The sequence below is a fragment of the Topomyia yanbarensis genome, chromosome 2 (genome assembly GCF_030247195.1).
Source record: "Topomyia yanbarensis strain Yona2022 chromosome 2, ASM3024719v1, whole genome shotgun sequence".
NCBI lineage: Eukaryota > Metazoa > Arthropoda > Insecta > Diptera > Culicidae > Topomyia > Topomyia yanbarensis.
The window spans coordinates 289,069,474-289,083,742 of NC_080671.1; positions in this window are offsets into that span (position 1 = coordinate 289,069,474).

Here is a 14,269-nt window from a genome sequence, read left to right on the forward strand (position 1 = left end):
AGTAGCTCATATTGCCTAAATTGACTTTAGTATTTTTCATGATTTTTTTAAATGTTCTCCCATATACTGGTAATGTGGGAGCACTGAAGGAAAAAAATATTTTCTCAAAAGCCTCAACTACTAGAGCAACGTAAAATAGCAATTCTAGTAGCCAGATGGGTCCTCTAAAATACCTATTGTAGCTTATATTGCCTAAATTGACTTTAGTATTTTTTATGATTTTTTTAAAATGTTCTCCCATATACCAGTAATGTTGGAGCACTGAAGGAAACAATTATTTTCTCAAAAGCCTCAACTACTAGAGCAACGTAAAATAGCAATTCTAGTAGCCAAATGTGTCTTCTAAAATACCTATAGTAGCTCATATTGCCTAAATTGACTTTAGTATTTTTTATGATTTTTTTAAAATATTCTCCGATATACCGGTAATGTAGGAGCACTGAAGGAAACAATTATTTTCTCAAAAGCCTCAACTACTAGAGCAATGTAAAATGGCAATTCTATATAACCAAATGTGTCCTCTAAAATACCTATAGTAGCTCATATTGCTTAAATTGACTTTAGTATTTTTTATGATTTTCTTTAAATGTTCTCCCATATACCGGTAGTGTGGGAGCATTGAAGGAAACAATATTTTCTCAAAAGCCTCAACTACTAGAGCAACGTAAAATAGCTATTCTGGTAACCAAATGTGTCCTCTAAAATATCTATAGTAGCTCATATTGCCTAAATTGACTTTAGTATTTTTTATGATTTTTTTTAAATGTTCTCCCATATACCGGCAATGTAGGAGCACTGAAGGAAAAAAATATTTTCTCAAAAGCCTCAACTACTAGAGTAACGTAAAATAGCAATTCTAGTAACCAAATGTGTCCTCTAAAATACCCATAGTAGCTCGTATTGCCTAAATTGACTTTAGTATTTTTTATGATTTTTTTTAAATGTTCTCCCATATACCGGAAGTGTGGGAGCACTGAAGGAAAAAAATATTTTTTCAAAAGCCTCAACTACTAGAGCAACGTAATATAGCAATTCTAGTAGCCAAATGGGTCCTCTAAAATACCTATAGTAGCTCATATTGCCTAAATTGACTTTAGTATTTTTTATGATTTTTTTAAAATGTTCTCCCATATACCGGTAATGTAGGACCACTGAAGGAAACAATTATTTTCTCAAAAGTCTCAACTACTAGAGCAACGTAAAATAGCAATTCTAGTAACCAAATGTGTCCTCTACAATACCTATAGTAGCTCATATTGCCTAAATTGACTTTAGTATTTTTTATGATTTTTTTTAAATGTTCTCCCATATACCGGCAATGTAGGAGCACTGAAGGAAAAAAAATATTTTCTTAAAAGCCTCAACTACTAGAGCAACGTAAAATAGCAATTCTAGTAGCCAAATGTGTCCTCTAAAATACCTATAGTAGCACACATTGCCTAAGTTGGCTTTAGTATTTTTTATGATTTTTTTAAAATGTTCTCCCATATACCGGTAATGTAGGACCACTGAAGGAAACAATTATTTTCTCAAAAGCCTCAACTACTAGAGCAACGTAAAATAGCAATTCTGCTAACCAAGTGTGTCCTCTAAAATACCTATAGTAGTTCATATTGCCCAAATTGACTTTAGTATTTTTTATGTTTTTTTTTAAATGTTCACCCATATACCGGTAATGTAGGAGCACTGAAGGAAAAAAATATTTTCTCAAATGCCTCAACTACTAGAGCAACGTAAAATAGCAATTCTAGTAACCAAATGTGTCCTCTAAAATACCTATAGTAGCTCATATTGCCTAAATTGACTTTAGTATTTTTTATGATTTTTTTTAAATGTTCTCCCATATACCGGTAATGTAGGACCACTGAAGGAAACAATTATTTTCTCAAAAGCCTGAACTACTAGAGCAACGCAAAATAACAATTCTAGTAGCCAAATGTGTCCTCTACAATACCTATAGTAGCTCATATTGCCTAAATTGACTTTAGTATTTTTTATGATTTTTTTTAAATGTTCTCCCATATACCGGTAGTGTGGGAGCACTGAAGGAAAAAAATATTTTTTCAAAAGCCTCAACTACTAGAGCAACGTAATATAGCAATTCTAGTAGCCAAATGGGTCCTCTAAAATACCTATAGTAGCTCATATTGCCTAAATTGACTTTAGTATTTTTCATGATTTTTTTAAATGTTCTCCCAAATACTGGTAATGTGGGAGCACTGAAGGAAAAAAATATTTTCTCAAAAGCCTTAACTACTAGAGCATCGTAAAATAGCTATTCTAGTAGCCAAATGGGTCCTCTAAAATACCTATAGTAGCTCATATAGCCTAAATTGACTAGTATTTTTTATGATTTTTTTTAAATGTTCTCCCATATACCGGTAATGTAGGACCACTGAAGGAAAAAAATATTTTCTCAAAAGCCTCAACTACCAGAGCAACGTAAAATAGCAATTCTAGTAGCCTTTGGGTCCTCTAAAATACCTATAGTAGCTCATATTGCCTAAATTGACGTTAGTATTTTTTATGATTTTTTTTTAAATGTTCTCCCATATACCGGTAATGTAGGACCACTGAAGGAAACAATTATTTTCTCAAAAGCCTCAACTACTAGAGCATCGTAAAATAGCAATTCTAGTAACCAAATGTGTCCTCTAAAATACCTATAGTAGCTCATATTGCCTAAATTGACTTTAGTATTTTTTATGATTTTTTTTAAATGTTCTCCCATATACCGGTAATGTAGGAGTACTGAAGGAAAAAATTATTTTCTCAAAAGCCTCAACTACTAGAGCAACGTAAAATAGCAATTCTAGTAACCAAATGTGTCCTCTAAAATACCTATAGTAGCTCATATTGCCTAAATTGACTTTAGTATTTTTTATGATTTTTTTTAAATGTTCTCTCATATACCGGTAATGTAGGACTACTGAAGGAAAAAATTATTTTCTCAAAAGCCTCAACTACTAGAGCAACGTAAAATAGCAATTCTAGTAGCCTTTGGGTCCTCTAAAATACCTATAGTAGCTCATATTGCCTAAATTGACGTTAATATTTTTTATGATTTTTTTTAAATGTTCTCCCATATACCGGTAATGTAGGACCACTGAAGGAAACAATTATTTTCTCAAAAGCCTCAACTACTAGAGCATCGTAAAATAGCAATTCTAGTAACCAAATGTGTCCTCTAAAATACCTATAGTAGCTCATATTGCCTAAATTGACTTTAGTATTTTTTATGATTTTTTTTAAATGTTCTCCCATATACCGGTAATGTAGGAGCACTGAAGGAAAAAATTATTTTCTCAAAAGCCTCAACTACTAGAGCAACGTAAAATAGCAACTCTAGTAACCAAATGTGTCCTCTAAAATACCTATAGTAGCTCATATTGCCTAAATTGACTTTAGTATTTTTTATGATTTTTTTAAAATGTTCTCTCATATACCGGTAATGTAGGACTACTGAAGGAAAAAATTATTTTCTCAAAAGCCTCAACTACTAGAGCAACGTAAAATAGCAATTCTAGTAGCCAAATGTGTCCTCTAAAATACCTATAGTAGCTCATATTGCCTAAATTGACTTTAGTATTTTTATGATTTTTTTAAAATGTTCTCCCATGTACCGGTAATGTAGGAGCACTGAAGGAAACAATTATTTTCTCAAAAGCCTCAACTACTAGAGCAACGTAAAATAGCAATTCTAATAACCAAATGTGTCCTCTAAAATACCTATAGTAGCTCATATTGCCTAAATTGACTTTAGTATTTTTCATGATTTTTTTAAATGTTCTCCCATATACTGGTAATGTGGGAGCACTGAAGGAAAAAAATATTTTCTCAAAAGCCTCAACTACTAGAGCAACGTAAAATAGCAATTCTAGTAGCCAGATGGGTCCTCTAAAATACCTATTGTAGCTTATATTGCCTAAATTGACTTTAGTATTTTTTATGATTTTTTTAAAATGTTCTCCCATATACCGGCAATGTAGGAGCACTGAAGGAAACAATTATTTTCTCAAAAGCCTCAACTACTAGAGCAACGTAAAATAGCAATTCTAGTAGCCAAATGTGTCTTCTAAAATACCTATAGTAGCTCATATTGCCTAAATTGACTTTAGTATTTTTTATGATTTTTTTAAAATATTCTCCGATATACCGGTAATGTAGGAGCACTGAAGGAAACAATTATTTTCTCAAAAGCCTCAACTACTAGAGCAATGTAAAATGGCAATTCTATATAACCAAATGTGTCCTCTAAAATACCTATAGTAGCTCATATTGCTTAAATTGACTTTAGTATTTTTTATGATTTTCTTTAAATGTTCTCCCATATACCGGTAGTGTGGGAGCATTGAAGGAAACAATATTTTCTCAAAAGCCTCAACTACTAGAGCAACGTAAAATAGCTATTCTAGTAACCAAATGTGTCCTCTAAAATATCTATAGTAGCTCATATTGCCTAAATTGACTTTAGTATTTTTTATGATTTTTTTTAAATGTTCTCCCATATACCGGCAATGTAGGAGCACTGAAGGAAAAAAATATTTTCTCAAAAGCCTCAACTACTAGAGTAACGTAAAATAGCAATTCTAGTAACCAAATGTGTCCTCTAAAATACCTATAGTAGCTCGTATTGCCTAAATTGACTTTAGTATTTTTTATGATTTTTTTTAAATGTTCTCCCATATACCGGAAGTGTGGGAGCACTGAAGGAAAAAAATATTTTTTCAAAAGCCTCAACTACTAGAGCAACGTAATATAGCAATTCTAGTAGCCAAATGGGTCCTCTAAAATACCTATAGTAGCTCATATTGCCTAAATTGACTTTAGTATTTTTTATGATTTTTTTAAAATGTTCTCCCATATACCGGTAATGTAGGACCACTGAAGGAAACAATTATTTTCTCAAAAGTCTCAACTACTAGAGCAACGTAAAATAGCAATTCTAGTAACCAAATGTGTCCTCTACAATACCTATAGTAGCTCATATTGCCTAAATTGACTTTAGTATTTTTTATGATTTTTTTAAATGTTCTCCCATATACCGGCAATGTAGGAGCACTGAAGGAAAAAAAATATTTTCTCAAAAGCCTCAACTACTAGAGCAACGTAAAATAGCAATTCTAGTAGCCAAATGTGTCCTCTAAAATACCTATAGTAGCACACATTGCCTAAGTTGGCTTTAGTATTTTTCATGATTTTTTTAAATGTTCTCCCATATACTGGTAATGTGGGAGCACTGAAGGAAAAAAATATTTTCTCAAAAGCCTCAACTACTAGAGCAACGTAAAATAGCAATTCTAGTAGCCAAATGTGTCTTCTAAAATACCTATAGTAGCTCATATTGCCTAAATTGACTTTAGTATTTTTTATGATTTTTTTAAAATATTCTCCGATATACCGGTAATGTAGGAGCACTGAAGGAAACAATTATTTTCTCAAAAGCCTCAACTACTAGAGCAATGTAAAATGGCAATTCTATATAATCAAATGTGTCCTCTAAAATACCTATAGTAGCTCATATTGCTTAAATTGACTTTAGTATTTTTTATGATTTTCTTTAAATGTTCTCCCATATACCGGTAGTGTGGGAGCATTGAAGGAAACAATATTTTCTCAAAAGCCTCAACTACTAGAGCAACGTAAAATAGCTATTCTGGTAACCAAATGTGTCCTCTAAAATATCTATAGTAGCTCATATTGCCTAAATTGACTTTAGTATTTTTTATGATTTTTTAAAAATGTTCTCCCATATACCGGCAATGTAGGAGCACTGAAGGAAAAAAATATTTTCTCAAAAGCCTCAACTACTAGAGTAACGTAAAATAGCAATTCTAGTAACCAAATGTGTCCTCTAAAATACCCATAGTAGCTCGTATTGCCTAAATTGACTTTAGTATTTTTTATGATTTTTTTTTAATGTTCTCCCATATACCGGAAGTGTGGGAGCACTGAAGGAAAAAAATATTTTTTCAAAAGTCTCAACTACTAGAGCAACGTAATATAGCAATTCTAGTAGCCAAATGGGTCCTCTAAAATACCTATAGTAGCTCATATTGCCTAAATTGACTTTAGTATTTTTTATGATTTTTTTAAAATGTTCTCCCATATACCGGTAATGTAGGACCACTGAAGGAAACAATTATTTTCTCAAAAGTCTCAACTACTAGAGCAACGTAAAATAGCAATTCTAGTAACCAAATGTGTCCTCTACAATACCTATAGTAGCTCATATTGCCTAAATTGACTTTAGTATTTTTTATGATTTTTTTTAAATGTTCTCCCATATACCGGCAATGTAGGAGCACTGAAGGAAAAAAAATATTTTCTCAAAAGCCTCAACTACTAGAGCAACGTAAAATAGCAATTCTAGTAGCCAAATGTGTCCTCTAAAATACCTATAGTAGCACACATTGCCTAAGTTGGCTTTAGTATTTTTCATGATTTTTTTAAATGTTCTCCCATATACTGGTAATGTGGGAGCACTGAAGGAAAAAAATATTTTCTCAAAAGCCTCAACTACTAGAGCAACGTAAAATAGCAATTCTAGTAGCCAGATGGGTCCTCTAAAATACCTATTGTAGCTTATATTGCCTAAATTGACTTTAGTATTTTTTATGATTTTTTTAAAATGTTCTCCCATATACCAGTAATGTTGGAGCACTGAAGGAAACAATTATTTTCTCAAAAGCCTCAACTACTAGAGCAACGTAAAATAGCAATTCTAGTAGCCAAATGTGTCTTCTAAAATACCTATAGTAGCTCATATTGCCTAAATTGACTTTAGTATTTTTTATGATTTTTTTAAAATATTCTCCGATATACCGGTAATGTAGGAGCACTGAAGGAAACAATTATTTTCTCAAAAGCCTCAACTACTAGAGCAATGTAAAATGGCAATTCTATATAACCAAATGTGTCCTCTAAAATACCTATAGTAGCTCATATTGCTTAAATTGACTTTAGTATTTTTTATGATTTTCTTTAAATGTTCTCCCATATACCGGTAGTGTGGGAGCATTGAAGGAAACAATATTTTCTCAAAAGCCTCAACTACTAGAGCAACGTAAAATAGCTATTCTGGTAACCAAATGTGTCCTCTAAAATATCTATAGTAGCTCATATTGCCTAAATTGACTTTAGTATTTTTTATGATTTTTTTTAAATGTTCTCCCATATACCGGCAATGTAGGAGCACTGAAGGAAAAAAATATTTTCTCAAAAGCCTCAACTACTAGAGTAACGTAAAATAGCAATTCTAGTAACCAAATGTGTCCTCTAAAATACCCATAGTAGCTCGTATTGCCTAAATTGACTTTAGTATTTTTTATGATTTTTTTTAAATGTTCTCCCATATACCGGAAGTGTGGGAGCACTGAAGGAAAAAAATATTTTTTCAAAAGCCTCAACTACTAGAGCAACGTAATATAGCAATTCTAGTAGCCAAATGGGTCCTCTAAAATACCTATAGTAGCTCATATTGCCTAAATTGACTTTAGTATTTTTTATGATTTTTTTAAAATGTTCTCCCATATACCGGTAATGTAGGACCACTGAAGGAAACAATTATTTTCTCAAAAGTCTCAACTACTAGAGCAACGTAAAATAGCAATTCTAGTAACCAAATGTGTCCTCTACAATACCTATAGTAGCTCATATTGCCTAAATTGACTTTAGTATTTTTTATGATTTTTTTTAAATGTTCTCCCATATACCGGCAATGTAGGAGCACTGAAGGAAAAAAAATATTTTCTTAAAAGCCTCAACTACTAGAGCAACGTAAAATAGCAATTCTAGTAGCCAAATGTGTCCTCTAAAATACCTATAGTAGCACACATTGCCTAAGTTGGCTTTAGTATTTTTTATGATTTTTTTAAAATGTTCTCCCATATACCGGTAATGTAGGACCACTGAAGGAAACAATTATTTTCTCAAAAGCCTCAACTACTAGAGCAACGTAAAATAGGAAATTCTGCTAACCAAGTGTGTCCTCTAAAATACCTATAGTAGCTCATATTGCCCAAATTGACTTTAGTATTTTTTATGTTTTTTTTTAAATGTTCACCCATATACCGGTAATGTAGGAGCACTGAAGGAAAAAAATATTTTCTCAAATGCCTCAACTACTAGAGCAACGTAAAATAGCAATTCTAGTAACCAAATGTGTCCTCTAAAATACCTATAGTAGCTCATATTGCCTAAATTGACTTTAGTATTTTTTATGATTTTTTTTAAATGTTCTCCCATATACCGGTAATGTAGGACCACTGAAGGAAACAATTATTTTCTCAAAAGCCTGAACTACTAGAGCAACGCAAAATAACAATTCTAGTAGCCAAATGTGTCCTCTACAATACCTATAGTAGCTCATATTGCCTAAATTGACTTTAGTATTTTTTATGATTTTTTTTAAATGTTCTCCCATATACCGGTAGTGTGGGAGCACTGAAGGAAAAAAATATTTTTTCAAAAGCCTCAACTACTAGAGCAACGTAATATAGCAATTCTAGTAGCCAAATGGGTCCTCTAAAATACCTATAGTAGCTCATATTGCCTAAATTGACTTTAGTATTTTTCATGATTTTTTTAAATGTTCTCCCAAATACTGGTAATGTGGGAGCACTGAAGGAAAAAAATATTTTCTCAAAAGCCTCAACTACTAGAGCATCGTAAAATAGCTATTCTAGTAGCCAAATGGGTCCTCTACAATACCTATAGTAGCTCATATTGCCTAAATTGACTTTAGTATTTTTTATGATTTTTTTTAAATGTTCTCCCATATACCGGCAATGTAGGAGCACTGAAGGAAAAAAAATATTTTCTTAAAAGCCTCAACTACTAGAGCAACGTAAAATAGCAATTCTAGTAGCCAAATGTGTCCTCTAAAATACCTATAGTAGCACACATTGCCTAAGTTGGCTTTAGTATTTTTTATGATTTTTTTAAAATGTTCTCCCATATACCGGTAATGTAGGACCACTGAAGGAAACAATTATTTTCTCAAAAGCCTCAACTACTAGAGCAACGTAAAATAGCAAATTCTGCTAACCAAGTGTGTCCTCTAAAATACCTATAGTAGCTCATATTGCCCAAATTGACTTTAGTATTTTTTATGTTTTTTTTTAAATGTTCACCCATATACCGGTAATGTAGGAGCACTGAAGGAAAAAAATATTTTCTCAAATGCCTCAACTACTAGAGCAACGTAAAATAGCAATTCTAGTAACCAAATGTGTCCTCTAAAATACCTATAGTAGCTCATATTGCCTAAATTGACTTTAGTATTTTTTATGATTTTTTTTAAATGTTCTCCCATATACCGGTAATGTAGGACCACTGAAGGAAACAATTATTTTCTCAAAAGCCTGAACTACTAGAGCAACGCAAAATAACAATTCTAGTAGCCAAATGTGTCCTCTACAATACCTATAGTAGCTCATATTGCCTAAATTGACTTTAGTATTTTTTATGATTTTTTTTAAATGTTCTCCCATATACCGGTAGTGTGGGAGCACTGAAGGAAAAAAATATTTTTTCAAAAGCCTCAACTACTAGAGCAACGTAATATAGCAATTCTAGTAGCCAAATGGGTCCTCTAAAATACCTATAGTAGCTCATATTGCCTAAATTGACTTTAGTATTTTTCATGATTTTTTTAAATGTTCTCCCAAATACTGGTAATGTGGGAGCACTGAAGGAAAAAAATATTTTCTCAAAAGCCTCAACTACTAGAGCATCGTAAAATAGCTATTCTAGTAGCCAAATGGGTCCTCTAAAATACCTATAGTAGCTCATATAGCCTAAATTGACTAGTATTTTTTATGATTTTTTTTAAATGTTCTCCCATATACCGGTAATGTAGGACCACTGAAGGAAAAAAATATTTTCTCAAAAGCCTCAACTACCAGAGGAACGTAAAATAGCAATTCTAGTAGCCTTTGGGTCCTCTAAAATACCTATAGTAGCTCATATTGCCTAAATTGACGTTAGTATTTTTTATGATTTTTTTTTAAATGTTCTCCCATATACCGGTAATGTAGGACCACTGAAGGAAACAATTATTTTCTCAAAAGCCTCAACTACTAGAGCATCGTAAAATAGCAATTCTAGTAACCAAATGTGTCCTCTAAAATACCTATAGTAGCTCATATTGCCTAAATTGACTTTAGTATTTTTTATGATTTTTTTTAAATGTTCTCCCATATACCGGTAATGTAGGAGTACTGAAGGAAAAAATTATTTTCTCAAAAGCCTCAACTACTAGAGCAACGTAAAATAGCAATTCTAGTAACCAAATGTGTCCTCTAAAATACCTATAGTAGCTCATATTGCCTAAATTGACTTTAGTATTTTTTATGATTTTTTTTAAATGTTCTCTCATATACCGGTAATGTAGGACTACTGAAGGAAAAAATTATTTTCTCAAAAGCATCAACTACTAGAGCAACGTAAAATAGCAATTCTAGTAGCCTTTGGGTCCTCTAAAATACCTATAGTAGCTCATATTGCCTAAATTGACGTTAATATTTTTTATGATTTTTTTTAAATGTTCTCCCATATACCGGTAATGTAGGACCACTGAAGGAAACAATTATTTTCTCAAAAGCCTCAACTACTAGAGCATCGTAAAATAGCAATTCTAGTAACCAAATGTGTCCTCTAAAATACCTATAGTAGCTCATATTGCCTAAATTGACTTTAGTATTTTTTATGATTTTTTTTAAATGTTCTCCCATATACCGGTAATGTAGGAGCACTGAAGGAAAAAATTATTTTCTCAAAAGCCTCAACTACTAGAGCAACGTAAAATAGCAATTCTAGTAACCAAATGTGTCCTCTAAAATACCTATAGTAGCTCATATTGCCTAAATTGACTTTAGTATTTTTTATGATTTTTTTAAAATGTTCTCTCATATACCGGTAATGTAGGACTACTGAAGGAAAAAATTATTTTCTCAAAAGCCTCAACTACTAGAGCATCGTAAAATAGCAATTCTAGTAGCCAAATGTGTCCTCTAAAATACCTATAGTAGCTCATATTGCCTAAATTGACTTTAGTATTTTTATGATTTTTTTAAAATGTTCTCCCATGTACCGGTAATGTAGGAGCACTGAAGGAAACAATTATTTTCTCAAAAGCCTCAACTACTAGAGCAACGTAAAATAGCAATTCTAATAACCAAATGTGTCCTCTAAAATACCTATAGTAGCTCATATTGCCTAAATTGACTTTAGTATTTTTCATGATTTTTTTAAATGTTCTCCCATATACTGGTAATGTGGGAGCACTGAAGGAAAAAAATATTTTCTCAAAAGCCTCAACTACTAGAGCAACGTAAAATAGCAATTCTAGTAGCCAGATGGGTCCTCTAAAATACCTATTGTAGCTTATATTGCCTAAATTGACTTTAGTATTTTTTATGATTTTTTTAAAATGTTCTCCCATATACCGGTAATGTTGGAGCACTGAAGGAAACAATTATTTTCTCAAAAGCCTCAACTACTAGAGCAACGTAAAATAGCAATTCTAGTAGCCAAATGTGTCTTCTAAAATACCTATAGTAGCTCATATTGCCTAAATTGACTTTAGTATTTTTTATGATTTTTTTAAAATATTCTCCGATATACCGGTAATGTAGGAGCACTGAAGGAAACAATTATTTTCTCAAAAGCCTCAACTACTAGAGCAATGTAAAATGGCAATTCTATATAACCAAATGTGTCCTCTAAAATACCTATAGTAGCTCATATTGCTTAAATTGACTTTAGTATTTTTTATGATTTTCTTTAAATGTTCTCCCATATACCGGTAGTGTGGGAGCATTGAAGGAAACAATATTTTCTCAAAAGCCTCAACTACTAGAGCAACGTAAAATAGCTATTCTAGTAACCAAATGTGTCCTCTAAAATATCTATAGTAGCTCATATTGCCTAAATTGACTTTAGTATTTTTTATGATTTTTTTTAAATGTTCTCCCATATACCGGCAATGTAGGAGCACTGAAGGAAAAAAATATTTTCTCAAAAGCCTCAACTACTAGAGTAACGTAAAATAGCAATTCTAGTAACCAAATGTGTCCTCTAAAATACCTATAGTAGCTCGTATTACCTAAATTGACTTTAGTATTTTTTATGATTTTTTTTAAATGTTCTCCCATATACCGGAAGTGTGGGAGCACTGAAGGAAAAAAATATTTTTTCAAAAGCCTCAACTACTAGAGCAACGTAATATAGCAATTCTAGTAGCCAAATGGGTCCTCTAAAATACCTATAGTAGCTCATATTGCCTAAATTGACTTTAGTATTTTTTATGATTTTTTTAAAATGTTCTCCCATATACCGGTAATGTAGGACCACTGAAGGAAACAATTATTTTCTCAAAAGTCTCAACTACTAGAGCAACGTAAAATAGCAATTCTAGTAACCAAATGTGTCCTCTACAATACCTATAGTAGCTCATATTGCCTAAATTGACTTTAGTATTTTTTATGATTTTTTTTAAATGTTCTCCCATATACCGGCAATGTAGGAGCACTGAAGGAAAAAAAATATTTTCTCAAAAGCCTCAACTACTAGAGCAACGTAAAATAGCAATTCTAGTAGCCAAATGTGTCCTCTAAAATACCTATAGTAGCACACATTGCCTAAGTTGGCTTTAGTATTTTTTATGATTTTTTTAAAATGTTCTCCCATATACCGGTAATGTAGGACCACTGAAGGAAACAATTATTTTCTCAAAAGCCTCAACTACTAGAGCAACGTAAAATAGCAATTCTGCTAACCAAGTGTGTCCTCTAAAATACCTATAGTAGTTCATATTGCCCAAATAGACTTTAGTATTTTTTATGTTTTTTTTTTAATGTTCACCCATATACCGGTAATGTAGGAGCACTGAAGGAAAAAAATATTTTCTCAAATGCCTCAACTACTAGAGCAACGTAAAATAGCAATTCTAGTAACCAAATGTGTCCTCTAAAATACCTATAGTAGCTCATATTGCCTAAATTGACTTTAGTATTTTTTTATGATTTTTTTTAAATGTTCTCCCATATACCGGTAATGTAGGACCACTGAAGGAAACAATTATTTTCTCAAAAGCCTGAACTACTAGAGCAACGTAAAATAACAATTCTAGTAGCCAAATGTGTCCTCTACAATACCTATAGTAGCTCATATTGCCTAAATTGACTTTAGTATTTTTTATGATTTTTTTTAAATGTTCTCCCATATACCGGTAGTGTGGGAGCACTGAAGGAAAAAAATATTTTTTCAAAAGCCTCAACTACTAGAGCAACGTAATATAGCAATTCTAGTAGCCAAATGGGTCCTCTAAAATACCTATAGTAGCTCATATTGCCTAAATTGACTTTAGTATTTTTTATGATCTTTTTAAAATGTTCTCCCATATACCGGTAATGTAGGACCACTGAAGGAAACAATTATTTTCTCAAAAGTCTCAACTACTAGAGCAACGTAAAATAGCAATTCTAGTAACCAAATGTGTCCTCTACAATACCTATAGTAGCTCATATTGCCTAAATTGACTTTAGTATTTTTTATGATTTTCTTTAAATGTTCTCCCATATACCGGTAGTGTGGGAGCATTGAAGGAAACAATATTTTCTCAAAAGCCTCAACTACTAGAGCAACGTAAAATAGCTATTCTAGTAACCAAATGTGTCCTCTAAAATATCTATAGTAGCTCATATTGCCTAAATTGACTTTAGTATTTTTTATCATTTTTTTTAAATGTTCTCCCATATACCGGTAATGTAGGAGCACTGAAGGAAAAAATTATTTTCTCAAAAGCCTCAACTACTAGAGCAACGTAAAATAGCAATTCTAGTAACCAAATGTGTCCTCTAAAATACCTATAGTAGCTCATATTGCCTAAATTGACTTTAGTATTTTTTATGATTTTTTTTAAATGTTCTCTCATATACCGGTAATGTAGGACTACTGAAGGAAAAAATTATTTTCTCAAAAGCCTCAACTACTAGAGCAACGTAAAATAGCAATTCTAGTAGCCAAATGTGTCCTCTAAAATACCTATAGTAGCTCATATTGCCTAAATTGACTTTAGTATTTTTTATGATTTTTTTTAAATGTTCTCCCATATACCGGTAATGTAGGACCACTGAAGGAAACAATTATTTTCTCAAAAGCCTCAACTACTAGAGCAACGCAAAATAACAATTCTAGTAGCCAAATGTGTCCCCTAAAATACCTATAGTAGCTCATATTGCCTAAATTGACTTTAGTATTTTTT